General features: G+C 41.6%; 1 long non-coding RNA gene across 3 annotated transcripts in view; it reads right to left on the bottom strand.

Annotated features, from left to right (window-relative positions):
* Window positions 1–4,437: 4,437 nt before the first annotated feature.
* LOC103553506 (uncharacterized) overlaps window positions 4,438–26,982 on the bottom strand; it is a 64,638-nt gene continuing 42,093 nt past the window's right edge. The window contains exons 3-6 of one of the 3 annotated variants that reach the window (XR_011529207.1): window positions 23,919–24,199; window positions 22,596–22,651; window positions 7,459–7,651; window positions 4,438–4,836 (exon numbers count right to left, since the gene is read on the bottom strand). This is a non-coding gene — a long non-coding RNA (uncharacterized lncRNA). Of the gene's footprint in view, window positions 4,837–7,458; window positions 7,652–22,131; window positions 22,652–23,918; window positions 24,200–26,982 lie in introns of those variants that run through there. The other 2 variants (XR_011529205.1, XR_011529206.1) reach the window with 2 other exon arrangements.

The raw sequence follows: 26,982 nt of genomic DNA on the forward strand, positions 1-26,982 counted from the left end.
TGTTTGAATCCTGTCTCTGCCATTGACTAGCTACATGACTCGGGTCAAATGTAATTATCTTATCTGTTCCTTAGTCACAAAGGACTCACCTATAAAATGGGGATAAAAATAGTACCTACTGCAAAGTGTTGTTGTAAAATTGAATTCATCTGTAGAAAACAGAACAGCACCTGGAACATAGTAAAGAGGAAGTGTTAGTTATAAGAAAAAGTAATCAGCCAAGATTGCCTTTGGGGTCTGACTCTGTTCTTGTTTTGGTTTGAGGTCTGATTCTGCATTTGCCTTCTGATCCTTTTCTAAATGTTCTACTTGTCCATGTTTCCCAATATTCCACCAAAATTCGTGCTGAATGAGTCAAGTCCTTACCAGAGGGATGAGTCAAATGTCAGAGAATGTGCCTGTATTTGTTCACAGTTCAGGATTATCAAGTCTTTTTTTTTTTTTTTTTTTCGTGTTCCCCTGTATCCAGCTATTTCTGTTTCCATGTGCTAGTGCACAGATTTGGGCAAATTTTGTGTCTTCAGTACGGAGTCTTTTCTCAAGTTCTTCCAAATGTCTGCTTGTGGCTTCCTGGGAATGCTTTTTCTCACTTTCCCTGCTTTGGTGGGATGCGTTTGTGGACTCTTCTAGCTTTTGGTGGGAAGAGAAAAAATTCCAGGATGAATTCAACCTAAAAGCCTCCTCAGCACTTAGAAGTCATTTCCCCTATGTATTCTTTCCATATTGCCCCATTTTTGTCACTATCCTCTTCCTCTCTTTCCTTTCCCACTTACCCCACCGCCCTATCCATCTCTCAGCTCTTTCAGTGTAATAAAAATGTCCACTGACAGCAGGGCCAAAACCGTTACTGTTTGAAGAGTTTGTGTCCACTGGTTTGTGCTTCAAATACACTATGATTTGATGAGGCTATATCTACCCCCGAACATCACCTGTTTTAGCTTCTCCCAGAGTCTGAAATTTCCATGGATAAACCCCTTTCTCTGGTTGAAGGCCTTTTCTCCCCAAGACTCCTGCAAAAATGCAAATATCTTCCTAGGAGAGGTAACTCACTGGCAACGTCCCCTCGGTTTGTCAGATTCCCACTTGCTACAGTGTGGCAGCAGGGTCCCAAGGCACCACGCTAGTCTGTGAAGGAGGGAGAGGTAGGATGTGATAAGAAGAAAAGTCCTCCCATCCAGCAGGCTCCATGCAGCCAAAGGAGTGGGCTGCAGAGGTCCTGGCCACGGATGGTCTACAGTGCTGGGGCCATGGCAGTATTCAGCCATCAGATGTGAGGAGGGGGGCGGACGGTTCCAAAGGGTGAATTGGGAAACACCAAGGACACACGCAATTCGTTGGCAAAGAGCTGCCACCGTGAGAAATACTGTTTAGTTTTGGTTTTAATTTCTAAAAGGCATCCTTTATGTTTTAGGGACTTTCTATTTTTTTTACAACTTGGAAGAACATGTTTTCACTAAGGAACGCCATGCCAAAGATGACATTACTCAGGATGTGAATGTGGATGTGCTTCAGAGCCTTTGCTTGCTTTTAGAACCCAGAGATGGCACAGCCCCAGGGCTCCAGAGCTTCCTTTCTTGCTGGTGTGATTCTTTTCTCTTCCTGATTTCTCCTTCCTGTTGATGTTCTCCCTGGCCTTAAGGCTCTTCCTTCTGCACAGAGCACCCCTAGATGGTTGGTTCTCTGTATCCTTCCTAATAAGACTTGTTTAAACCCAAAATTTTATTATTGTGCATTTTGAATTCTACTTTTATTAAAATGAAGCCAACTATAAAACAGCAAGTTATTTCACGTTATGGGGCTAATGTGAAATACAAGTGGACACAGAATAATTAAACAAATACGACATAATCCCTTTTTAAATCCTCTAACAGATTTTGTAGATCTCTGCTTTAGGGTAATTTGAGGAGTCCCCCTGCCCCCTTTTCTCTTCTATTTAAAAGAAAGCAGCAGGGCAGAGTGGGAAAACCACGACCCAGACAAACATGAACTTGAACCAGTTCTGCCTCTCGGGTGAAGTGTGGCTGGATAAGCCTCGTAAGCTCTCTCTGAGCCGCACCCACCCAGCGTGGCTAGAAATTGCTATGTTGCAGAGTCTCAAGGATTGGAAGTAATTCTTAAATGCTAAGGTTGTTTTGCAGACTAAAGAAATTAATGGATGTTAGGTAATTAGCAAAGTGCCCGGCACTTAGCAGAAGCTCTGTAAATGTCATGTATTCTTATTAATATTGTTAAGAAAATTATCAGATACAAGGAAGAGAACTAGAGATGAAAAAAATCTAAGCCAGACAACGGAATATTATTCAGTGCTAAAAATAAATGAGTTTATCAAGCCATGAAAAGACAGAGAGGAAACTTAAACACAAATTACTGAGTGAAAGAAGCCAATGTGAAAAGGCTATATTCCGTATGAGTCCAACTACAAGACATTCTGGAAAAGGCAAAGCTGTGGAGACAGTAAGATCAGGGTTGCCAGGGCTTGGGGGCGGAGAGACAGGGGGGTGAATAGGAAAAGCACAGAGGATTTTTAGGGAGTGAAACTACTCTATACGATACTATAATAATGGATGCATGCAATTATACTTTGTTCAAACCCATAGAATGGGAAATGCCAAGAGTGAACCCTAAGGTAAACTATGGGCTTTGGGCGATTATGACGTGTCAATGTAGACAATGGTTCATCACTTGTAACAAATGTATCACTCTGGTGGGGGATGTTGATAACCGGGGAGGCGGCTGTGCATGTATTGGAGCAGGAGGCATGTGGGAAATCTCTGTACCTCTCTCTCAATTTTGATGTCAACCTAAACTGTTCTAAAAAAATTATCTTAAAAAAAAATTAAGCCAGACAAGGAACAGAGAAGAAACATTGAGCAGGGAGAGGAAAAGTTGTATTCTATCCTGCCTTGAGTTAAGGTTCTGACTTTCACAAGTCTGGGCATCCAGCAGTGAAAGGAAGATGAGGGCCGCCTGAGGCAGGGAAGATGCAGCTTGGAGGAAAATGTCGAGAGGAGAGGAGAGATCACAGGCTTTCAAGCAGCCACAGTAAAACAGCGTTTGGTAATAGCTTGAAAATGGCCATCATCATAAAAGCATACAAACAAGAAAGTGGAGAAGGATTCACTCTTTTAAAGTCACTGTCAATAACATTTATTTTTTATCTGATTATGAAAGTAGGATATGTTCATATTGAAAAATTGGAATATACAGAAAACACAGACTAAAATGAAAATAATCTGTAACACAGAGAGGACCATTCAACTTTTAGGGTAAATCCCTGTAGTCTTTTAAATATATATATTTAACAGTTTTTCTTCTACAAAAAGATAGCATACCTACCTTTTCACTTAATTATGTGTGAACATTGTCCCACGTCATTAAATATTCTTCTAGCCTATCTTTTAAAAAAAGTGTTATCGAAATTTTCAAACATATAGAAATGTAGAGGCTAGAATAATGAACCCCCATGTACCCATCATCCAAATTCAACAATTAACAACTCATGGCCAATTTTCTTTCTTCCATACACTGTCCACATCTCCTACCAGACCCTTGGATTCTCCTGAAGCAAATCCCAGACACCATGAGATTTCATCTGTAAATATTTTAGTACGTATGTATCTCTAGTAGACATGGGATTCTTGAGAAATATAATTACAATAACATTATCACACTTAAAAAATTAGTAATAATTCTTTAATATCATCATATTGCATTGTGTTTACTTTTTCCTGGTTGTCATATTATATTTTAACTGTTTGAATCAGGATCAGATTTGGGTTATGTGAGAAACCAGGCAAAAACCCTGACTTTGGATTGGAAATACTAATATGAACTCACGATGTATTTTTATCTAAAATCAAAATACATTTTTTAAAACTCTGTACACTAAAAAGGCCTAGAAACAATGACTAACCCAGTTGCAAAGAACACTTCTAGTGCCAAGATTATAGACTCTAAATACCATTTTCCACCAAAAGAAACTAGTTCCTTGGAGAAATGTCAGATTCCAGGTCTGGGGCAGAAAATGAACAGGACGAACCTGAAATATCTCATACCAGAAAGCAAAGACAGGGTGCAAGACCGCGAGGATCATGGTCAAGGGAGTCAGGAACTTGAATAGGCTCCCAATGGTCGACGATGCGATCATTTAACAAAGCTAGCATCCATAAGGATAACGTCAATAGATTGAAATGTGTCAAATATATATAAATCCATGAGTTCACAAGGACACCCCCACTTCAAAGTACTCATGAGTCTCTTTGAAAGACAGGAGCAACTTTATTTTAATAATAAGCAATTAAAGAGAAAGCATCAAGTGTTCATCTTGCCTTTCCTTTACAAACTGTAGCTTAAGACAAATAGTTAAAGAGAAGTTCCTCTTTATACACTATCCCAGCTCATAAAGATAGAAAAAATGGTAGGATTAAAACAGCACCATTTTGTAGCCCTTCTGATTTAATGACTCCATCGCCAAAGAACAAACACACAAAAATAGACTATGTAACAACTATTTGTTTGTAATTATTCATCTCCTCTCCAACTTGCTGTGATGTCCTGGCAGATCCGCATTGACTGTGAACTTGGCCGCGAGACTGCCTTTAAATAATGGAATGGGAGCAAACCTGACATATGCCACCTCCAACATTTGCTGCAACAGAAGCAAATGCCTGTGCGTGGTTTGTCTCTGCCCTCCTTGAGCTTCTGTCCTCAACCATGGAAACGGCAAGCACCAGATAATGACTGCTTCCTTGTCCTGAGTGCCGGAATGAGAAGACATGTAGAAAAGACCAGAACACAAGCCACAGCCTGTGGGAGGGAAGAGCTGACCTGCAAACCCTGTGAGCGAGAAACAGCATTAGTCATAGTGAGCCCCTGAGATCTGGAGAGTTTGCTAGTGAAATAGTTTTGCCGAAAATATCAAAACTGACACTGAGCAAGTTTCCATACTCAGCAATGACAAGAAATGCAAGGGACAGGGCAACATGTTAAGTGACATTGTAGGAGTTTACTCCTCAAAGTCCAGACTGTGAGGAACTCTACAAGACAAACCTCCAGTTTCTTTGGAAAAAAATCATAGAGAATAAAAAGGAAATGAAGGAGAAAACTACAGATAAAAATGGACTTAGAAAACATTCAGCCAATTGCATTATATACCATAATTTTAATTTAATCAAGAACATCTGATGGACACCCCTAGATCCAAGAGTGGGCAAGGGGGTAACTATTTGCAGGCGGAGGCTACAGGGTTGTGGACAGAATTTGCTTGTAGGCTGGGTGCTCACACACATGCCTCCTTGGCCCCTTGTGGTGGGATGGGGTTGACAGTGAGAAGAGAAGAGGAGTGAGCCAGAGATTTTATTCCAGTCCTACGAACGTTAGAGGTTTGCCAGCTTCGTCTAAAGAACTCACAAGATGGTCTTCCACAGGTAATAGGAGCCAAGGGAGAGCTTTTGAACATGGCTGTGCCTTGAGGAGAGCAAGGTTTAGAAGTTGAGTTTATCAGCAGACCGATGAGGATGGGAAGGGAGACAGCTCAGCTCAGGGGCTCTTGCAATAATATGGACAAAAAGTATTGACAGCTGGGATGGGGATGGAAACAGAAATACAGGAAAATTCAAACAACATTAAATTGTATGGTGACAGAATCTCCACATATGAAGAATTACAGTATTGCTCAGACATTTCCAAGACATAAATGATGAAGGTAACTATATCCAAGAATCCATTTTAAAATTTTGGATGTTGTCCCTACATATGGTTTCAAAGGAGGAAAGTTGGGGGAGAAGTGAAAGCGTTGCATTGGGAGAGAGGACCCAGGGAGATGGCGACAACAGGGGCACTTTAACAGCTGGATGGACACGTTGGTAAGAGAAAGCTAACTGTGAAATTACAGTGATGGAAAAAAGGAAAATTTCAGCAAAAGAGATGGAAGGCAGATGGGGGTACTATGAAATTAAAGAAGGAGGCGGGTTGGTTATTAATAGCTCTTCTTCTGTTATAACTCCAAAATACGTGCGCTTAAAGGATGAATAGAATGTAATTGATTTGAAATAGGAGACCATTAAAGCTCGGAAATATGGAAACATGAGAAATGATCCTGAATTAAATGTATTTAAAATGGTTTTTAGGGTTTTCTTTGGTCCATATAAGTCACCTTAACAAAACAGTTTAATAGAAAATTTTGAAAAAATAATCATTGAACTCTTTGGAAGAAAATATCCCTGCCGATTCAAGGCAAACTATGTGGCTAAAAATTGTTGCAGAGCTCCAAAAGGCAGCTCTTGCCTCGGGATGGGTTCTGATCTTTGTTGTACAGAGGGTGTTCATGTGGTCGACACTGGAGCTCCCTACCTGTCCCAAGTCAGGTTTCCTCGATGCAGACCCTGAGATGGGCGATGCGACCAACGGCTATTGTCGAGAGAAGAGGACAGCCAGAAGTTGTCACTAGCCAGCATGGCCACTTCAGGGGAATAGCAGTGCCAGCCCATAGGGCAGATCTGGGGGGCTTCCAGAGCATCCTCTACGCCACCTCACCACCTTCCACCCAGGGACACCTCAGATGACCACAAATAATGTGATTTCGTCAAAATCAAAACTGAAAGACAGTGAGGCAGCTTAGCGCAGAGAAAAGAATCCCTTTGAGGAAGGTGGTGGCCCTGGACAGAGGTTTCTCTCCCACCAAAGCCCTGAGATTTAGGACAAGTTCCTCAGCCCCTCAAAGCTTGTTTCTTCATTCATAAGACTGGAAAAATAAAGATGCCTATTTTGAGTCATAGTAGAAGATAGATAAGATATACATAGAAAATATATTTATATATGATATACTAGTGAATCATATGTTCATTTTTTTATATGAACAGAAAAAGGTCTGGGATGCTGTCTGCTGAAGTTAACAGTAAGCTCCCCATGAGTGAGGGGTATTGTGGGTAGTTGCAGGGGGAGGACATCAGCGAGGTATGGAGCACAGACTTCAGAGCCAGACTGCCTTTGGACTTGGGGAAAGTGTGTAACCTCTCTGTGCCTCAGTTTCCTTATTTCTAGAATGAGGGTAGGTAAAAACCCACCTCAGAAGGTTGCTTTGAGGACTAAACAACGAGACATACAAAATCGTCTATGATAGCGTCCAGCACGTGGTAAGGGCAATATAATTGTTAGATATTTATATTGCTTTCCTTTGCTTATTCCTGCTTTCTAATTTTTCTACAGTGATTAAATGTTGGTTTTACAACATGAAAATGTATAAAACCTAAAAAAAGGGTCTTTATAAGAGATAAACTGCTAATAAACGGCAGACATTTTAATTTCTATTCTGAATGGAAATAAAATAGTTAAAACTGTTAAAACAATACATCAAACAACAATGACCGTGGCTTTCTCCTGCTCCATTCAAAATAACATAAAAGTTCTTAGGATTGAGGTTTACAGATTTCCCTGAGCTCTTGCTGCTATTATCTTTACCTGGCCCTTTGCGCAGCAGCGGGCCCCTGACGTGCTGCGCTGCATCCTGCTTTGTTCACAGCCAACTCTGTGTAGATGCAATGTCGGTATTTCAGCCGTCAGTGGTGGGGGTAATGTTGCTTAGCTGTCCAAGCTGTGCAGGGCATTTTTTTTTTCTGAGAGTATGAAAAGGTAACAGCCGCTGCCTCACTCCCTGTAGACAAAAGAATACAAAACGAATAAATCCTCAGCAGCTCCTGAAAGAGTCTGAGCCCCTGGACAATAAAGCTCTCCTGAGACGAGACAGCTTCATCACAGCCTTCTGCTGCCATGGCCACGCACACACAGCATGTTCGTTCTCCACATCCTGCGCATCTCTTGCCTATGGGGTAGGTTGAGGACGACCAATTGCTGTTTTATCAAGAATATTCAGGTGGCTGAGCAACGCCAATACTGAAGAAATTTATTATTTGAATTGTTCGATTCCCCAGGAAGTTTCCTCTTACTGCTCAGGAGGAACAAGGAAATGGCAGTGCACCACACCCCCCACACCCCCCCACAAACATGCTTTAGGTCAAATTATCATCAAGGAGCCAGTAGGATACCTCTTAAAATGGGCTGCTGCAATCACACTTTCAATCCTGGCACTACATTTTGCAGGTAATTGCAAGCCAGGGGCAAGCCACAAATATCATTAAATACAGACATTATCGTTCCTGACGCCCACGAGCGCCATCATAATAATGAGCTACCAATATACTCAGAATCCCAGATCACACGGACTATACATTTCACAAGAACTTTTAAAGATCAGGGTAATGGAGGAATTCTCCAGGCTCTAACATTTCTTTGGAGACTAGATGAATTCAGAGGGAGAACATTAATTGAGGTAAAACAAAAATAGTGATGGATTCATTCTAAATTTAGAGAACAGAAAGGCTTCTCTTTTTTAGTTCAGCTCCTTTCCTCCAAGGTTTCTTTCTGTCTTTCTCCAGGGAGTCTATTATTAGCATGACTCCCTAGACCTAATTGGCAAACAGAAATAAATAAATCATGGGCATCCGCCCAAGCATTTTGAGGGAATTTATAGCTGGAATGTGTACATATTGATCAAAACGGGCACCCTGCCATTGTTGATGAGGACCCTGGCAGGCAGACCTTGGAAAACGGAGCAAAATTATAGTACCATAAACTGTAGGCTCGCTAAACGTTTCGGCACATATCGCAAATAAAGCAATACAGCTTCCGTCAGAGGAAATTATTCCTGATGGAGCCACCAGATTGCTCTGAGATATTAGGCATGAAAATATGAGATGCTAGGGAACTCACTTTATTTCCATATTTTAAAACCTTCAGCAAGTTTTTATTTCCAAGACGGCTTAAAATAATGCAGCCTGAGGTGGAGTGGGAACCCATGAAGGGGACTGTTTTGTTAAGAAACACACATTTTGAGACAGAAATCAAAGTTTAGGGGCAAATGAGTGCTTCTCTGGATAAAGAAGCATAAGCAGCAGGGCCTCCAAGAAAAATCCATTTAGCATATTTTATAAATGCTCAGGAAGAGGGAATACAAAAAAAAGAATACCTGCAGGTATAAAGACATTAGATGGTCTTAGGGCAGTTTAATGGTATTCGAAAGGAAACAGTCAACTCTGTGTGGTACGTTATGTGACATTTGAGCTTCAGGATGGCCAACTCAAGAGGAAATACTTTTAAGAAAAAAGAGAACAAAAATTACTTATAAAATTATAGACTCTGACATGATCTGTCCAAATAGTGAATAATCAGTGTCTCCTATGTGCAACGTACGTGTATGCAAATTCTGGAGAGGGAGGAAGTTGCATTATAAAGTATCCCAAAGTCATGGGACCAATGCTTGCTAAAGTCAGAAAGGAAAATAAGCTCTGGTTATCATTACAATGCACATTAGAAGCAAAGTGGCAAATATTCTTCAACCTTGGCACAAAATCATGTTGTGTGCACATCTGGAAAAGTGCTTCAATTCTGGAATCAAGAAAAGCAGTGAAGCCACTGAGAAAGGAAAGTCGGCTAGAAGGATGGAGGCCTGATTCCCACGGAAGGAGAGACATACATCTCACACATCAAGCTAAGAGGAAATGGACACTCATTCAGTGAAATTCCAAGGGGTATTGAAAGGGTCCGTACGGCCATAATCTCTATCCTTCCTCTCTTCTGTAAACATTCTTAATAATGTATATATCTTACATTTCCAATTTTGATTTCGCCACTTCCGTTTCACTCTTCAATTATTTAATCAAGTATCTGCACTCGTGGCTCCAGAGAAATAACTCTTTCTAAAGGAATTAACAATTTCCTAACTCCAAATCCAATCGAGAATTTTTTCTTCTCATTTACTTCATCTTTCTCCCTTGGCCATTCTCTTCTTGACTTTCTCTCCTCCCACAGCTCCTATATTCCCCCCTCCCTAGCTTTCTCTCTGCCTCTCTGACTATTTCTTGTCACTTCACTGGCTCTTCTCCCTCTACTTGCCCCTTCAATTAGGTTATCCTTGCCTATTCTCAAGCTACACGCCTACCCATGGTCTTACCCATGCCAAGGCTTCAATTATAACCTATTCTCTAATTATTTCCCAAGTCCTCCCTTCTCCCCACCATCTCTCCCCTGAGCTCTAGATCCATATTTTTAGGTGTCCACTGGGCATCGCAGCTGATTGTCCCTTACAAATCCAAAGACAACATGCCTAGAATCAAACTCAAGCTTCTCCCTGCACCCCTAATCTACTCCTCCTCAATCTCTGTCCCAGTGAATGGAACCAGTGCCAGAGCCCTTACTGGCACACACTGGGTCTTGGGTGAATTACAAAAAGGCCCCTTTCCCCAGGCTGGTTCAGCCCTATACCAGAGTGGACAGTGGCGCTCAGGAAAGACTTTTGCCTTCACATCCCCTTTGCTGGGTGTCTTTGTGTAGTGTACAGACTACTCAATAGTTTGCAGGAGGTAGTTCTGCCATCTCCTTGCCACTCAAACTTGGAATCTCAGAGTCATCATCTCTATAACTACTCAGGCATGGAGTTCTGTACATTTTCTCTCAGAAACATCTGTACTATACGAGAAATATTTTTGCTTAATATACTTTCTCTCAAGTCATACAATTTTTTTTTAATTACCAAGGCTAAATTTCTTTCTTATTTGTTGAAATAAATAAGCATCAACAGAATTTCTGACATTTTTATCCAAGTCTGTCTGGGCTACTATAACAAAACACCACAGACTGACTAGAATAAGCAGCAAACATTTATTTCTTCCAGCTCCAGAGGCTGGAAGTCTGAGATCAGGGTTCAGCATGGTCGGGTTCTTGGTAAGGACCTTCTTCCAGGCTGCCAACTGCTGATTTCTCATTATATCCTCACATGGCACAAAGAGAGCAGAAGCAAGGTCATTCATGGCTTTTATAAGGGCACTATTCCCATTCATGAGGGCTCCACCTTTACGACCTTGTCTGATCCTGATTACCTCCCAAAGTCCCCATCTCCTAATGCCATCACTTTGGGGTAGGGTTTAAAATATATGAATTTGAGGGGAACATAAACATTCAGTTCAGAACATTTTTCTTTCTTTAGTACAGTAGACCACTCATTAGAGTAGAGTATTGTCCCCCTTGAAGACTACTGGTAATAAAGTGCAAACTCCACAGCATAATGTATAAGACCTGTAACAACTGGCCACAAAATGCCTTTCCAGCCCCACACTTCATTCCTCCATTCTTGCTCCACCCAGAGCACAGGGCTTGGTCTTTCTTGGATGGATCCACGTAGCTTCCTACTTCTATGCATTGCACATGCCGTGATTCTGTCTAGAATCTCTTTACCCCTCCTTTCCCCAGAGCACTGGTCCTCATCTTTCAAGGCTTAGCTCAAAGGTTATTTATTCTGTCAAACTTCCTCCAGTCCTTCTCCCACCCTGTCCCACCCCCCACTACCCAGGGAAGTGTGCCTACCTCCCCCTGCCATGACCCCATAGCTCCTTCTCCATGAAATACGTACAATAACCCTCTCACGCTAGTTGGTTAGTTAGTTTTTTACATACTTTCTCCCCCATTAGATTTTACTCTCTCTGAGATAGAGACCGTCTTATTCATCTTTGTATACCAAAGGCTTAAGATCATTTGACACGTTGTAGGTGCTTTGTGTAGGTTGAATGAGTAGGTGAATAAATGCAATGAAGTTCTCTTCAAATACACTGGGCTGCCTCAGGAAGCAGACAGTTCCCTTTCCCTGTGTCCGAGCAGAGGCTGGTAGAAGGAATTCAAACATCCAGTAGACACGTAGTCTAGATGTGCTTTAACACCTGTGAACGACATGTGTGTGCTAACAAGCCACTTCCAACTCCAAAATGTCATGTCACCCTCCAGTGGGACAACTTCAGTGTCTGTAGAAAGTACTGAGGTCCTATAAGTCTTGCTACTTAATTTTACCAGGCACTAAGTGTACTAAAAAATACTTCTATCTTCTAATTCTATTGTTCATTCCTGTAGTGGTTTTAAAATATGTAGACAAATTTTTTACTACTCTTCCCTTTAAGAGGTAGAGCCTAATTCCTCCCTCCTTGAATGTGGGCTGGAATTTCTGACTTGCTTCTAGAAAGTAAAATCGGTGGAGCTAGTGGTGTGAGACTTTGGAGTCTAGAAGTTGAGATCATAAAAGGCACTATGGCTTTCTCCTCACTCACTTACGCCCTTGTGGACTGCTTGCTCTGGAGGAGGCTAGCTGGCCTGTGAGGACATTCAAGTTCCCTACAGAGAAGCTCATGTGCTGTGGAACTGTGGAATCTTGCCATGGCCTGTGAATGTGCCATCTTGGAAACAGACCCTCAAGCCCCAGTCAAGCCTTCGGATGACTGCAGCCCTAGAACATCTTGACTACAGCCTGGTGAGAGACCCTGAGCCAAACCATCCAACTAAAAAGCTCTTAGATTCCCAACCTCGGAAACCCTGTGAGATAAAAATATTAGTTGTTTTAAGCTGCTAAACTTTGGGGTAATTTGTTAGACAGCAAAAGGTAACTAATATATGCATTGACTTTCTTTGTTTTGAACGACTCCCAGTATATTAGAAATAGGCTCTCCTTTCTCTCTGCAATCCTCTGAAAAAGAAAACTTTAAGGCCAAAAAAAAAAAAGGAAATATTTTCCAAGGCAGGAGGTAAATTCAGGGCACTCATTAACCCATGAGGTGTAATAGAGTGAGTGTGTTCTTAGGTTCAAGAAGCACTTAGCTATGTTTAGGGATGATATTCATTTCTTCATAGGTCACTTAAAGGCACCTATTGTGTCAGTGCCTGTGCCTGATGATGGCAGAATCTTACTTGGTTATTAAGGAAAATGACTTATGCTTGAGGGAGGCATCTGTAGCCCTCTGAGTTTGATGTTATGGCAGACACCCCTGCCCTCCTTCCAACCACACCAGAGAGGCCCTCTGGGAGAGGAGCTGGGCTGTGAAGTACGGAACTAGGAGCGGATTAATTATGCCCTCGTAGGTAAGGGCTTGGAGTTGATCACTCACTGACTCCTAAATGATAAGCCCACGGATTTTATCTCCACAGCATCGAGTGAACCTCTTCTCACTTGCAGAGACTGAGCGTTCCCCTCCACGGAGCACCACAGACATGAAAGGGAGAGGGGCAGATCACAGAACATCAATTTAGTCAGAAACCTAGCACTCATCATGCTTTTCCCAGCCAGAAACTTTTAGACACTTTAACAGGAAACTTGTGGCACAGATGGAAAATGAATTTCATCTCAGTTAAGCAGAGTAAATGAGGGGGGGAAAAAAACCCTCAAAGATCAAAAAGCCGCGTAAGAGATACTCTAAGGATCCAGATTACATAAATGCTTGCAAGCCCTGAGTGTTTTCATACAGTGCTCTTAAGAAACCTGCAATTAAGGTGTTGCAGGTTTTCCTTAAACACACATGCACACAGACACTCGCCAGGAAATCAGGCCCCTCTCATAAAGGAACGGCAGTAGGCGTGTGGAAGGTGTCTGTGCCCCGGGAAGTCACTGTTCTGCTCGTGGAAATGCAGCCCGCCTCAAGTCAAGTCAATCTAACCTGTGGAAAGATATAATTTGCTGGACCATTGAGAGCTCGAAGACAGCAACACTCTCCAGGAGCCTGCCACTTCTCCTGCAAATTCCAAACAAAGATGTATGAAAAATCCCGCCACTGAGCGGGAAGTGTGTTTTCTTATCTATAGCCAAGGAGGGCATTTCCATGACATGCCTGTCATTGCCTAACAAGGTACACATGTGTGCTGCACACCTGCAGCCTTTCTGGAATCAAGCCATGGTGCCTTGGCTTGGCTGGCTTTCCTAAAGGGCACAAATACAACGATCACATTTCAGCGCGGCCAATGCCACGGCCAGTGCGGACTCACGGTTAAAGCGTTGGAATAATTTAGACCCACTGTCATCTGAAAAAGCAATCCAAATCGTATTAAACTTTAGAAACCGAGATTCAACCAGAAAAGAGTGATATGGGTAGACGCAGAATTTCATATCATTTCTTTAGGATGGTGGTTCTCAAAATGTGTGCCCTGGACCAGCAGCATCGACACCAGCAGGAGGAACTTGTTAGCAATGAAAATTCTCAGGCCCCACCCTAGACCTCCTGAAGCAAAACTCTGGGAACAGGACCCAGTGTTTTAACAAGCCCTGGGTATCTGCATGTAGGGTAAAGATTGGGAACCAGCGCTCTAGAGGTGGAGTTCTGACCCCATTCTGTGGTTGGTGATAGACTAACACAAGTGGAGAGGAGAACCCATTTGGTTGTTCCCAAACATTCTGTTTCTGCACATTCAGATGAGACTGTAGGGCTTCTTGTCTTCTCTAACTCGTTTCAGGAGACAGGGTTAAAACATGAAAACACCTCCCCCTCCGTGTTAGGCTGATTGCTGCCGTCATGTTTGTGAGGCTGGCATCCGCCACTCTTAAACTTCCTAAAGATGCCTCCTAACCGAGGCTAGCTCACCGCGTTTTGTAAGGAGTGATACTTTCCTAGACGTGAGGGACCGACAGGCACTGCTCTTGTGTGTTGATGTTAGGGCACCGTGTTTTCGCGGTGAGAGTACACAACGGCCCATGTACAGAAAATTCTGTCCAGCAACGACAACCGCTTCCAGGCATCACAGAACAGCACTAGGTTCAGGGCAGAGACAGGTGGAGGACTGAGATACGACGGCGTCTTTCCTTCCTGTCACTCAAACGTCACTTAGAAAACTGGAGCTTCTTTCAGAATTAAAGGGAGGAGGACCCATGGCTTCCACTTAAATAAAATAGCCTCTCAATTCAGGGCTCTCATAGCAATTAAGCTAATGTTAGTAGAGTGCTTCTGGACTTACAAATGCAAAGAGCTAAATAACGGCACAGGTAGTATTATTATAAGCAATGGGATGCAAAAGTGTCACGACATGCAAAAGCCACAAATCCAATCTCTCATTGTTTTCCTTGACATGCTGACTCGGTTCCACAGGTGTCATTAGTCCCAGGAAGCTGACCTGTAATTTCTTTAATCATAACCAGCCAGTATTAGAGCTCCAAAGGGGGGACTTTTTTTTCTTCTAATGTTTAGTGAAAGAGATTTATACAATCATGTTTTTTTATATAACGGTAATCAGAAAATGAATAAAAATGTGGTTCTGAGATCTTTTGAGATGCCATACAATTTAACACATAACTGTCGTTGCGTTTTTCAGTAGGTTATTTTTCCAAGAGAATATTCCAGAATTTCTTGTGATGGTAATGATTAGGAATGTATAGGAATATCTGTTGAGCAGCTCTGTAAATGCGGGAGTGAGAGAGGACCCCAGACTAGAACAGAGGCTCTCAGGGATGCCTTCCAGCCCTAATTCCATAAAAGGTTCTCAGCCACCTCAAAGATATCATTGTCCCACTATTCCTACAACAGGCCTAGAAGACAGAGCAGTATTTACAACTCCTGGCCCGACTCTCCCAGCAGCATTATGATTTCTGTAAACGCTGCCACATAATGCCTAAAACTTTAGGCATTTCAGTAAATCCCTCACTGTAGCCTCATGTGGTAGATCAGAGGTCCAGTAGTTTCCAAAAGTGTCTCTATGTCCGTCCTGTTCCCATGCAGTGGTAACATTACTATTTAACTAACGCAACAGTTATTCTCAGCCCCTATGTTCCCTCCCCTACCTTCCACGATAGAGGCTGAAAAAGTGAGATTATCTGATTTCCCAGATTCCCTTTCAGCTAGGGGTAAATAAACACATGACCCAGATCTTGCTAATGAGCCAAAAAGAGGCTTCTGGAAAAGCTTTTATTCCCGGTGGTATAAAAGAGGCAAAAGCCTTTTGCTTCTCCACCCATTTCTTCTTGCTTAAAATGCTAGTGTTGGGACGTTATGCCCAGACTGTGGTGGCAATCACATGACCTTGAGGGGGCAAGTTGAGGATAGAAGTGAGTCTGCTGAGGATGATGAAGTGAAAGGAGGGAAAGAACTTGCATCTCTCGGGGTGTAACTGAGTCACCAGATCAAACCTGGAATCGGAAACCTGGAACCCATTGGTATGTAAAATAATCCAATGTCTTCAGTAAGATCTCATCAGATGAGGGCCAGCCCCAGTGGCCTAATGGTTGAGTTCAGTGACCTCCACTTCAGCAGCCTGGGTTTGGTTCCCAGGTGTGGACCTATACCACTCGTCTGTCAGTGGCCATGCTGTGGTAGCAGCTCACATGCAAAAAAACAAAGAGGGAGATTGAGAATGATGTTAGCTCAGGGCTAATCTTCCTGAGCAAGAAAAAAAAAAAGATCTCATCAGATGAGTTGTTCAGTATTTGCAGCCTAGGTCATTTCTTGTTGAAATATATACCATAGGTCAGAAACTGTGTTTTAATTCTTGGTTTAGAACATATCAATGTACTATGGCTAATCAACAAGTCATCTCAAAATTTCCTTTGGAATAACTTCCAAATATGCTCCTTTCTCTCCATTCATGTTGTCACCTTACTTGATATGTGGATCAAAACCTGTTGTTAGGGGCTGATGTTTGTTTCTCCCCGAATTTGTAAGCTGAAGCTCTATCCCCCAATGCAATAGAAATGGAGATGGGCCCTTTGGGAGGCAGAAGAGGTCATGAGGGTGGGGCCTTGGTCTGATGGGATCAGTGCCCTTATAAGATGAGACGCCAGAGAGCTTGTGTGCTGCTCACTCTGCGCCACATGAAGACACAGCAAGAGGGCAGCCAGGAAAGAGTCCTAACCAGAAACCAAGCATGCTGGCACCCTGACCTCAGATTTCCAGCCTCCAGAACTATGAGAAAGTAAATTTCTATTGTCGAAGCCACCCAGCGTATGGTATTCTGTTGTGGCGGCCTGAGCAGACCAATAGACCTGTTTCGGCCTGGGAGTCTTTTTATGTTTACTATTGATTTTTATTTTAGAGACGTTACAGACAACCAATTAAGAGAAAATAAAATAATATTTGTTGATCGATTTGTATGCATCAGAAGCTTTAATTCTAAACTTCCCTGTAAGTAATAAAATTGTTATTGTTGTTGTTTATTATTATTGTTATCACAGATGAGGAGACTGAAGTCCAGAAATGTTGAGCAATAATATGTCCACAGGGTCTCTAAGGAAGGTCAGAGGCGGGATGAGCCCCACGCTCTGTCTGCGGCAACGACTCTGCTCCGTCCTCCTCACCCAAACCCTCTTCCTCCACATTCTTAGAGAATTTGGCGTGTCCCGTGCATGAAAGTGTTTACATATCGTCTTTCAGAGTAGGCATTTGTGTATAAGAAAATTGTGTACGTGATCATTGACAAGATAATAAATACACAGTCAGAAGGCTATTGGTTTACATTCCTTCCTCCCGTCCACAGTTGGAGCCCAGGAAGCCAGCGACTTCGGATGCGAGAAATTAGGGGTCTGCACCCTGAGGTCCAACACCCTGAGAGCCTGATGCTTAAGGAGGGACCTAAAGTCCTGTTATGGGAAGTGCAAGTTTATAGCCGTTACTCTGAGTTAGGGTTTTTTGTTTTTTTTTAACAAAAGTGTATTAAAATAAAGATCAATGGGACCTTTGATTTTAAAAATTATGAAATAAAACCTTAATGGATGACTACAGTAAAAAGTTGGGGATAAAATATTTTACAAAATTAGGTTATTTTCTCATCATTAGAAAATGATAGGGTATAGAATAATACGTTTTTAAATAAGATTGTGAGTAGAAATTTGTCATGTTATAGATTATATAAAACTCTTGGTGCACTAAGGACATTTCACAAATATTAATTGTTATTATCACTTATAAAAATACCAAGGATAAGGAGCCGGCCCTGGGGCACAGGGGCTAAGTTCGCATGTTCTGCTTCGGCAGCCCTGGGTTTTGAGGGTTTGGATCCCAGGTGCGGACCTACACACTGCTCATCAAGCCATGCTGTGGCGGCATCCCACATATAAAATAGAGGAAGAATGGCACAGATGTTAGCTCAGGTTCAATCTTCCTAGCCAAAAAACAAACAAACAAACAAACAAACCCAGTGATGAGATCATTAGACATATGGTCCAATCTAAATTCTAAAAAAAAACTAGCTAATGCAAAAGCAGCATACCAGGAAGTTACCTCAAAATTATGTATCTGCTAAGCTAATCTAGAAGCCTTAATGTATATTTAAATATATATATTTATAATATATTTATACGTAAATAACAACCGGGCTTGAATAAGATAAAAACTCAAAATATCTTTTATCTCATTCTTTAAAAAACCATTGGTATCATTTTAGGTGGGTGAAAATATAATAAAGCAGTGAAAAACAATACCTTCAACTTGAACACTCTGGTGCTTTTTTAAAAACCACCTAGTCCACGTTCCGACTGTCTAAAAGTAAAAATGATTTAGGAGCAAGAAGGTTTGAAACAATCTTTAAGACAAGCAGTATATAAAAACAATTATGGGGGTAACATGTTCTATGCTATGTGGGGAAAGGTATATAAAAATGTCAAAATACCAGCAATAAAAAGACTATAAACTTCATCCTCATGGCCCGTCAGGAAATGAAAGATTCTTGTACAGGCTGTGCTTTGAGCACGTGGAAGTGCTCTGTGAGTTAAAGGCATCGTACGATCAGGTCGTTACTACCTCCCAGAAAGGGTGCAGGGGAGAAAGTGTACACAACATAAAAGTGGCTGTTTATAACTTTCTTTCCATTCCTTTGTACTCAGGGCTTCCACAGGGAAGTAAAAGGTAGGCAGGGTTTGCGCTCATGCTCCGGACAGAAATCTAATGCAGTCACACACGCCGGTCCTCCTCCATCGAGTCTCCTGCACTGACTCCCACTCTTGCTACTGTGCCCCCTCCCTTGGTGTGGTTCCAAGGCTGCTCACTGTGGCCCGCACCTGTGTCTGCCTTCCGGAAAGCCCCCTTTCATCTCTCCACTCTCTCACCCTGTCCTTCCCTACAGCATTTACCTGCTCTGAACTCCACTCCCCAGAGTCTTGCAAGGTAACTTGCCAATTGGATAAACAATCCGAGCTAAAACGTTGCTCACTGATAAATGGCACAGTATGTTATCCAACCTGGAAGACATTTCGTTTCAATGCTTTATGCCAGAAGAAGAGGGCATAGATGTTTCTGGCAAGGCCAATAGAGGAAAACCCTGCGGGCCTTTAAAATTTCTCCAAATAGACCTTTTAAGCTATATTCCTAAGCCCTCCCTAACCCCACGAAGACTTAGATCGTCAGTCTCAGTCCCTAGTTCCGCCAAGGAAGTCTCATCAATCACCAGATCTTATATCCCAAGATCTCCCTACCTTAGAGATGCCTTCATATATATTTCATGTATATATACGTGCCTATTTACATACATATAACATATATAATCAGTATATATTAATTCAAAGATTAACAAATTGAGTCTTCGGATTTGAGGAGAAATTTTATTGTATTTGTCTTCTCCGGCCGCTTAACTAATTACCACGAACATGTGACTTAAAACCCCATCCACTGCTTAGCTCACAGCTCCACAGGTCAGAAGACTGGACAGGTTCGACGGAGTTCTCTGCGTAGGTTCAAAGCCTGAATCAAAGTGTCAGTCTGATGGGGCTCTTATTGGGGGCCTCTGGGGAAGAATTGCTTCCAAATGCATTCAGATTGTTGGCAGAATTCAGTTCTTTGTGGTGACAGGGCTAAGGTCCCCCCTTCCTTGGTGGCTTCACTTAGGGACAGCATCAGTTCCTAGAGGCCCTCTCAGGTCCTTGCTCTGAGGTTCCCTCCATCTTGACAACAGCTTCCTTCACATTCACTTCCTCTCAGGCTTCCAATCTCCCCGACTCCTCCTTTGGCCACCAGCCAGAGAAAACTCCCCACTTTTAAAGGGCTGTGTGATGACGGGAGTCCAGCTGGGTAACCTGCCTATCTCAACGTCAACTGATTATCAACCCTAGTTACATCTGGGAAATCCATTTTTGCCATGCAAGGTAACATCATAATATGAGTAACACCAGTGGGCACAGCTCATAGGAGCCATCTTGGAATTCTGTCAATCACAGTAATCTTTTAGAAATGTGCTTAAAATGCTTGTATAGCAGTCTTCTTTTTTTGCCCTTTTTTATAGGTGATTTATGTAGATGTCTTAGCTGTCTCGATAGAAAGATAATTCCTTAAGGTAGAGAAGATGTTTCCTTTCTCAGTAAGTTACTTTGGAAGACAGATATCTGAGACAAATAAAAAAATAAAATATAAAGAGAATGCTGAATTTACGTCTAATCAGACAGCAAAGAGATTGGCAATTTTGGTAGGCGATTCAGAGTTCTGTCTATGGAAATCAATAAAAAGTTGAAAATTTAGGTAAGGATAAACTTGAAAGGAACACAAATGACACACATGATCCATTGGACTGGAAAACTAAATTTGATCCCAGTTGAAAACTGCAAGCTTGGAGTCTGCTGGGGATGAAGCCGCTAAAACCTGACTGTGAGAAGACACACAGAAGGCGTGACCCCATGGCTAAGGCAGCACCATCATTGAAGTGGTACCTGGATGCTGTTCCCAAGCCACATTCCTTATCCTGACCTGGACCAGTAACCTTCTCATGGTCCTAACCTTTACCCAAGCAAGCACAGCAGGCTCTCTCTCTTTTTCTCCAGCTTTATAATTGACAAATAAAATCATGTACATTTAAAGTGTACAATGTGATAATTCAATATACATATATTTTGTGGAATGATCCCCACCATCAGGGTAATTAACACATCCATCACCTCATGTAGTTATGTTTTTTCTCTTTTTGGTGAGAATGCGAGGATCTATTCTCGTTGCAAATTTCAAGTCTACAATACAGTGCTATTCGCCATAGTCACCATGCTGTACGTTAGATCCCCAGAACTTATTCGTCTTGTAACTGAGGGCCTGTCCCCTTTGACCAGCTCATCACCTCATTTCCTGACCTCCCAGCCCCTGGGAACCACCCCTCTGTTCTCAGTGTCTATGAGTTTGGCATTCTTTTAGATTCCACATATAAATGAGATCATACAGTGTTTGTCTTTCTCTGTCGCACACAGCAGGCTCTTGATGGCAGTCTGCTCCCTTCAGTAGGGTAACTGAGTGTGCCGTTCCAGGAAGGTAGAAATTCAAATAGAGATGATCCTTTTGTGTAAGCTGTTTCATAGTTATTGTCCTGCTTTGTATAGGCTTTATCTGTTTTAAGATGTTTGAAACGGATAAGAGAGTCTGCTTTAGTAAATTTATAAATCTGATTTATTAAATTCACGAGAGTTTTACAAAGATTACAACTATCTTGCATGTTAGATTTGTCAGTTTGCCTTATTACGTGTTTGAAATATTTGAGAGAATCAGTTTATCAAATTGGCAATGATAGTTTGAAATGTCTAAGAAAATCTAGTTAATACAGTTTCTAAACAGTGTTAACATTTAAGAGATTTAATCCATCAAATTTATAAGTTAATTGTGCATTAATTAGGTAGCAAATAAAGTTAAGTGTTTAAAATTGTAACAATTTTATTTGCAAATAGTAATAAGATTTATAAGTTAAAAGTAAAAACATAAAACTAGGTTATAAAATTTATACCTTTTATAAATGGAATATTAACACAAACACAAGGAACTATAAATATTACCTTCTGTGTAAAAAAAGCACCTTTTGGGCCTAAAAACTCAGTTACCATTATTAAACACTGAAGAACAACATGGCAGCAATGGAGATCAATCCTAGTAGCTCCCATTTATTATGTACCAACTACGTGCCAGTTCTGTCACAGATGCTGAGTTTGTTCATATATTTGTTTTTGAAGATAAGAGATAATATAAATTGGGGGCTGGCCCAATGGTGCAGCGGTTATGTTTGCATGTTCCGCTTCTCGGCCAAGGAGGGTTCGCTGGTTCTGATCCCGGTGCGGACATGGCACCGCTTGGCAAAAGCCATGCTGTGGTAGGCGTCCCACATATAAAGTAGAGGAAGATGGGCATGGATGTTAGCTCAGGGCCAGTCTTCCTCAGCAAAAAGAGGAGGATTGGCAGTAGTGAGCTCAGGGCTATCGTCCTCAAAAAAAAAAAAAAAAAAAAAGAGAGCTAATATAAATTACCTTGCTCCTTAAGTGTGTTGACTTCTTAAATCTAAAAATATTTATTTCACATACTAGTTGGAATTCCTTTGGTCACAAGTAACAGAAACTGAAGTCCAACTGTTTTAATAATAATAATAACAGCAAGAAGAAGAAAGGGATTTAGCGGTTCAAGCAATTTAAGAAGTCCAGAGATAGAGGACGTGCACCACTTGGATCTTCCTCCAAAAAGAACAAACTGTCCAACTGTGAGGGAGCAGGTAACCGACCGCCACCAGTTACTGGACGTTCGGGGTCCTCCACAGCCTTGAGCTGAGACCACATTCTTTCCGGACAGCCCTGGTCCATAGCACAGCAGGAGTACCAGGGGCTGAGTTTCTGCCCAATGTGAGACTCTTCCAACAAGCAACCTTTGCTCTGAAGCTCCCTGTTGGGTCAGCCGAGACTGCAAAATCTGCATCAGAGTCGAGGCTCTCCTGCCCAATCCTCCCCCTTGGCTCAGCCCCTGCATCCAGGGCTAAAGACTTTCACTCCCCAATACGCTTCTTCCACCTTCATCTTTCACTGGACTTACCCCCAACAAATCTCGGGCACTGGTAATTCCATCTCCATGTCTGCTTTCCGGAGGACCTGAATGGACATTTGGGCAAAACTTGGTCCAGAGTTTAATGATGCCACAGGGCCCACTTTCTCTCTGTCTCTCTACTCTGCTTTCCCCAGTGGCAGAATTTCACTACAGCTGTCATTCTTCATGATAGCACCGAGCCACAGGCATCAACTGGAGCTAACTTCCTCCTCACTCACAACCAGTGGAAGAAAGGAGCATCTTTTTCTAGCATTCATGAGAGAGAATGATTCTCTTTTCCAGGTGCTACTCATCAAACATCACCTTTCTATCCCTTTGACACAATTTGAGTCAGAATCCTATCCCAACCACCATGACTAGGGCACGTCCCTAGAGCCGCTGTGAGATCAATTCCAACTGATCCACAAGGCTGGGAAGCACTGGGTCCCATTAGAAAGGAGAGAGAGAATGAATGCTGGGGAGGCAACCACTGCATTTCCTTGGGAAGCTTATTTTAATGTAATTTCTTTCAAAAAAAATTAAACAGTTCATATTACCCACAGAATTAAAATTTTGAAATTGACTCTTACTGTTATCCACTGGTTCACGCGTCTGACCTAATGTGACACCACAGTCAAGCCTGGCTGCCTAAAATACTTACTTTTATGAACACCACCTATGCAGGACCCTTATTCTACAATTACCAGGGGAACCACTCTTTTGCACAATTAATAAATTCTTTCTGTTTTCTTTTCACTGATTTGGAGCCCCAGACCGTTATGTAGTTTTCCTATTTTCCTCTGGAGCTAAACATATGCCCCAATTTACTTTACTCTTCAAGAATATTTCATGTCTTTTGGCTATTTGCAGCTACTTTATAAAAATGGGCACATATCAGATAGGCTCTTCATTCCAGATCAAAAAGTTAAGCATCCAGGGCCAGCCCAGTGGCGTAGTATTTAAGTTCATGTGCTCTGCTTCAGTGGCCTGGGGTTTGTGGATTTGGATCCCGGGTGTGAACCTATATACCACTCATCAAGCCATGCTGTGATAGCGCCCCACATACAAAATAGAGGAAGATCAGCATGGATATTAGCTCAGGGACAGTCTTCCTCACTTAAAAAAAAAAAGGGTAGGCATCATTCAACACTACCCAACATCACACCACAGAATTAGTCCCATGAGGACCCCGCTGCTACCAACAATGGGCATAGACACTGGAGCATAAGCTGCTAATAATGCAGGCAGCGGAGGCCAAAAGCTGCCTTTGGAACTGTGGCCTCTGCAGCTTCTGGAAGCTAGATGTCCTGTCTCCTCTGCTCCCAGACTTACCAGAGTAGATTTCTTAGAGTTCTTCCTTCTTCAAGTCAGTGGGTTCCCATTAAAACAGGAGCCAGTGCATCTGATTAACAGAGCCTACACCCTGGTGCTGGCTGCAACGGTGGGCAGAGAGTTTCTGTTGATTTAAGCTTCTAGATTGGGGGGCGAGCTCTGCCTCACAAGGCGGACAATTCCAGATGCTGGGTCCCTTGCATTTGTTTTTGTTCTGCGAGAGTCTCCTAGTGTGTGATCATCAGAAGGACTTGATGAGAGTTTTCCTTGGTACCTAAATTCTAAGAGAAAAGGATACACTAGTACTCAAATGACACTAGGCGAGTCAAGTGTCAGTCACCACTGTCAACAATCCCATTCAACCTGGTCTTCTTTGGGAAAGCTGGTTACCATATTAATAATAACATTTGCATTCCCTTTCAGTTTTTGTTGGTAAGACAAAAATACATTGCCTTTATTAATGCTAAACCCAGACTTTATAGAGAGTGCTTGCCACTATTATCTCACCATTCCTATGAACATTCGTCACGGAAAGATTAAATTCAACCCAGCAAATATTTATTCAGCTTCTAATAAAGGCAAGACTTTGTGCTAGGCATTGAGGGATGACATATTTGTCTTAAATTGTCACTGGTGACTACTTAGTTGTTATTTTCATTCCTTCATCATAGAAGAATTGGGTATTAACTATTCATGATCTACTTTTATATTTCACTGTCAATTTCCCATTATTTCCGATTCTACAGAAGAGCTCCACAATCTCCACAATACATTTTTAGAGGTTAATCTCAACAATTTCTCTCTTGCTCATATTATGAATATCACTTTGGAATCCAAGCAATATATATTTGAATATAAAACACAACTGTTAAAGATGTTAACTATTCATACAGTAAATTTATTACTATTGTTATTGTGACAAAAGAACGTTAGAAGTTCCCAAATGTAAGTATGTGTTTGAAGGGAGATGTTGTTCCTGCTTGCTTTAGTGCTAACATGGTATTTAGTATGCATTAACAGCAGAGGAGCCTTATGAGAAAACATCCATCAGAGCTCTATTTCAATGCTGGAGCCAGTGCAATCCTATACTGTTTGAACTGGATCAAAAGATAAAGATGATGACTCATCCTTGAATTGAGTTTTGAATTGACTCTCATTGTCATCTTCATGTATTTGCCATTTTGTGACTCATTCCAATTTCCTTCAAATCGATTCTATAAAGACTTCATGTTGTACTCTCTAATCCTTTCATTTCTCTATCTGAAATCAAGTCTTTATCATACTTGATCACAGGGGTGATGAGGTCACATTTTTTACTTTAATTTCCAAAGTGGTTAGGCATTAGCTGGGAACACATTGGGAGCAGCGACAGAAGTAACAGCTAAGATCTCAGTCTCTGCAGTCAAACAAGCCTGGGTTTCTCCCCACTGGCCATGTAATTTTAGGCAATTACATAACTTCTGCAAGTCTTAGCTTTCATCTCTAAAGAGGAACTAACAATAATACTTTCCACAAATGACTGCTGGCGAGGATTAAATGACATACTATATTTAAAACTCTTTGTCATGCCACCCAGTAATCCCACTCCTAGATACTTACCCGAGAGAAATAGGGACATATGCCACCTAAAAACCTATATACAAATGGGGTTTTCAGCAGCTTTATTCATTATTGCCAAAAACTGGAAACAACCCAAATGTCCATCAATTAGTGAATGGCTAAAAAAAGTGTGGTATATTTCTACTATGGAATACTATTCAGCAATAAGAAGCAATGAACAACTGATACATGTAACATGAGTGAACCTCAAAAGATTTACGCAAAATGAAGGAAGCCAGGCTTAAGAGGTGATATACTATATTGTTCCACTTATACACCATTCTAGGAATGGCAAAATTATAAGCACCAAAAACACTTCAGTGCTTCCAGAAGCTAGGAGTGGGGGTAGGAGACTGACCAGAAAAAGGCACAAATGAACTTTCTGAAGTGATGAAAATATTCTATATTTTGATTGGGTGGTGATTACATGATTGTTTACATTTGTGAAAATCACTAATGATACCATTAAACATTGATTAAAACCTTTTAAAAAATGCTTCTTGAACAACGTGCCCAGCACTAAATAGGCACTTAATGTTATTGTTGTTGTTAACATTATTATTATTGTCTAAGTTGACAGTAATATGGAAAAACTAATAAATTAGGGACTATTCCATTTATTGTAGAACATAGGTTAGGATTTAGTCTATTTAAGAGTCCAGAATTTTTGTTTCTATAGATTCCATATTTTAACTCAATAAAGTGAAAGGTCTTGGGTGGAATGTTGCTAAACAGCAACAATCATTACAAACAGCAATTTTGTTGGTCAGATATGAGTTGGATATTTGAAGTGTTATATGTGTAATGCCAACTTGGTGTGAGGCCAGAATGACAAGGCCTTTGAGCGGCTGTCAAGGTCCTTTTCCACTTGTCAGATTTGCACATCCAGGAACTCAGTTTTTATGTGCTCCCTCTGAGGTGACAAGGTTATAGGAGACTGATTTACATGAACTAATCTCGGAAGACATTGATGTATAAAGGTGACATCACTCACCAACAGAATTATAACTGCCGCTTGGCTTAGCACAGTACTGTGCTCTGTTGGGTCCTCAGAGTTTCTCCTTATGGGCAGATCTAAAGCGAAGACGGAAACGAATCAGGGAGAAGGAGAGCAGTTAGTCCTAAAGGACGTATAATCCAGGTCAGAGTAAAAGCCCCAGCAATCATTCCTGTTTTTATAATTCACCAGAATTGACGTCTTTGTTTATTAAACAATGAGGGATAAAAACCGATAAAACCTTGTTGGCAACTCTTTTTCTGTAGACTCCATGCTCCTTGCTCTGTCTGTCTTCAGATCTGGCATGTTACTTTTGACAGAAGTAGCTTTCTTGTTTGCAATCACACTTGTTCTTTCCTCCTGGAGATTTTGCCTTTATTGAATGTCGTGTTCCCAAGTCACCTCTGCCCCACACTGAGAGCTCTCATCTAATGTTACTTCGGCAGGGAGTTAATATCATCCTTTCGT

This window comes from Equus przewalskii, chromosome 18, assembly GCF_037783145.1.
Source record: "Equus przewalskii isolate Varuska chromosome 18, EquPr2, whole genome shotgun sequence".
NCBI lineage: Eukaryota > Metazoa > Chordata > Mammalia > Perissodactyla > Equidae > Equus > Equus przewalskii.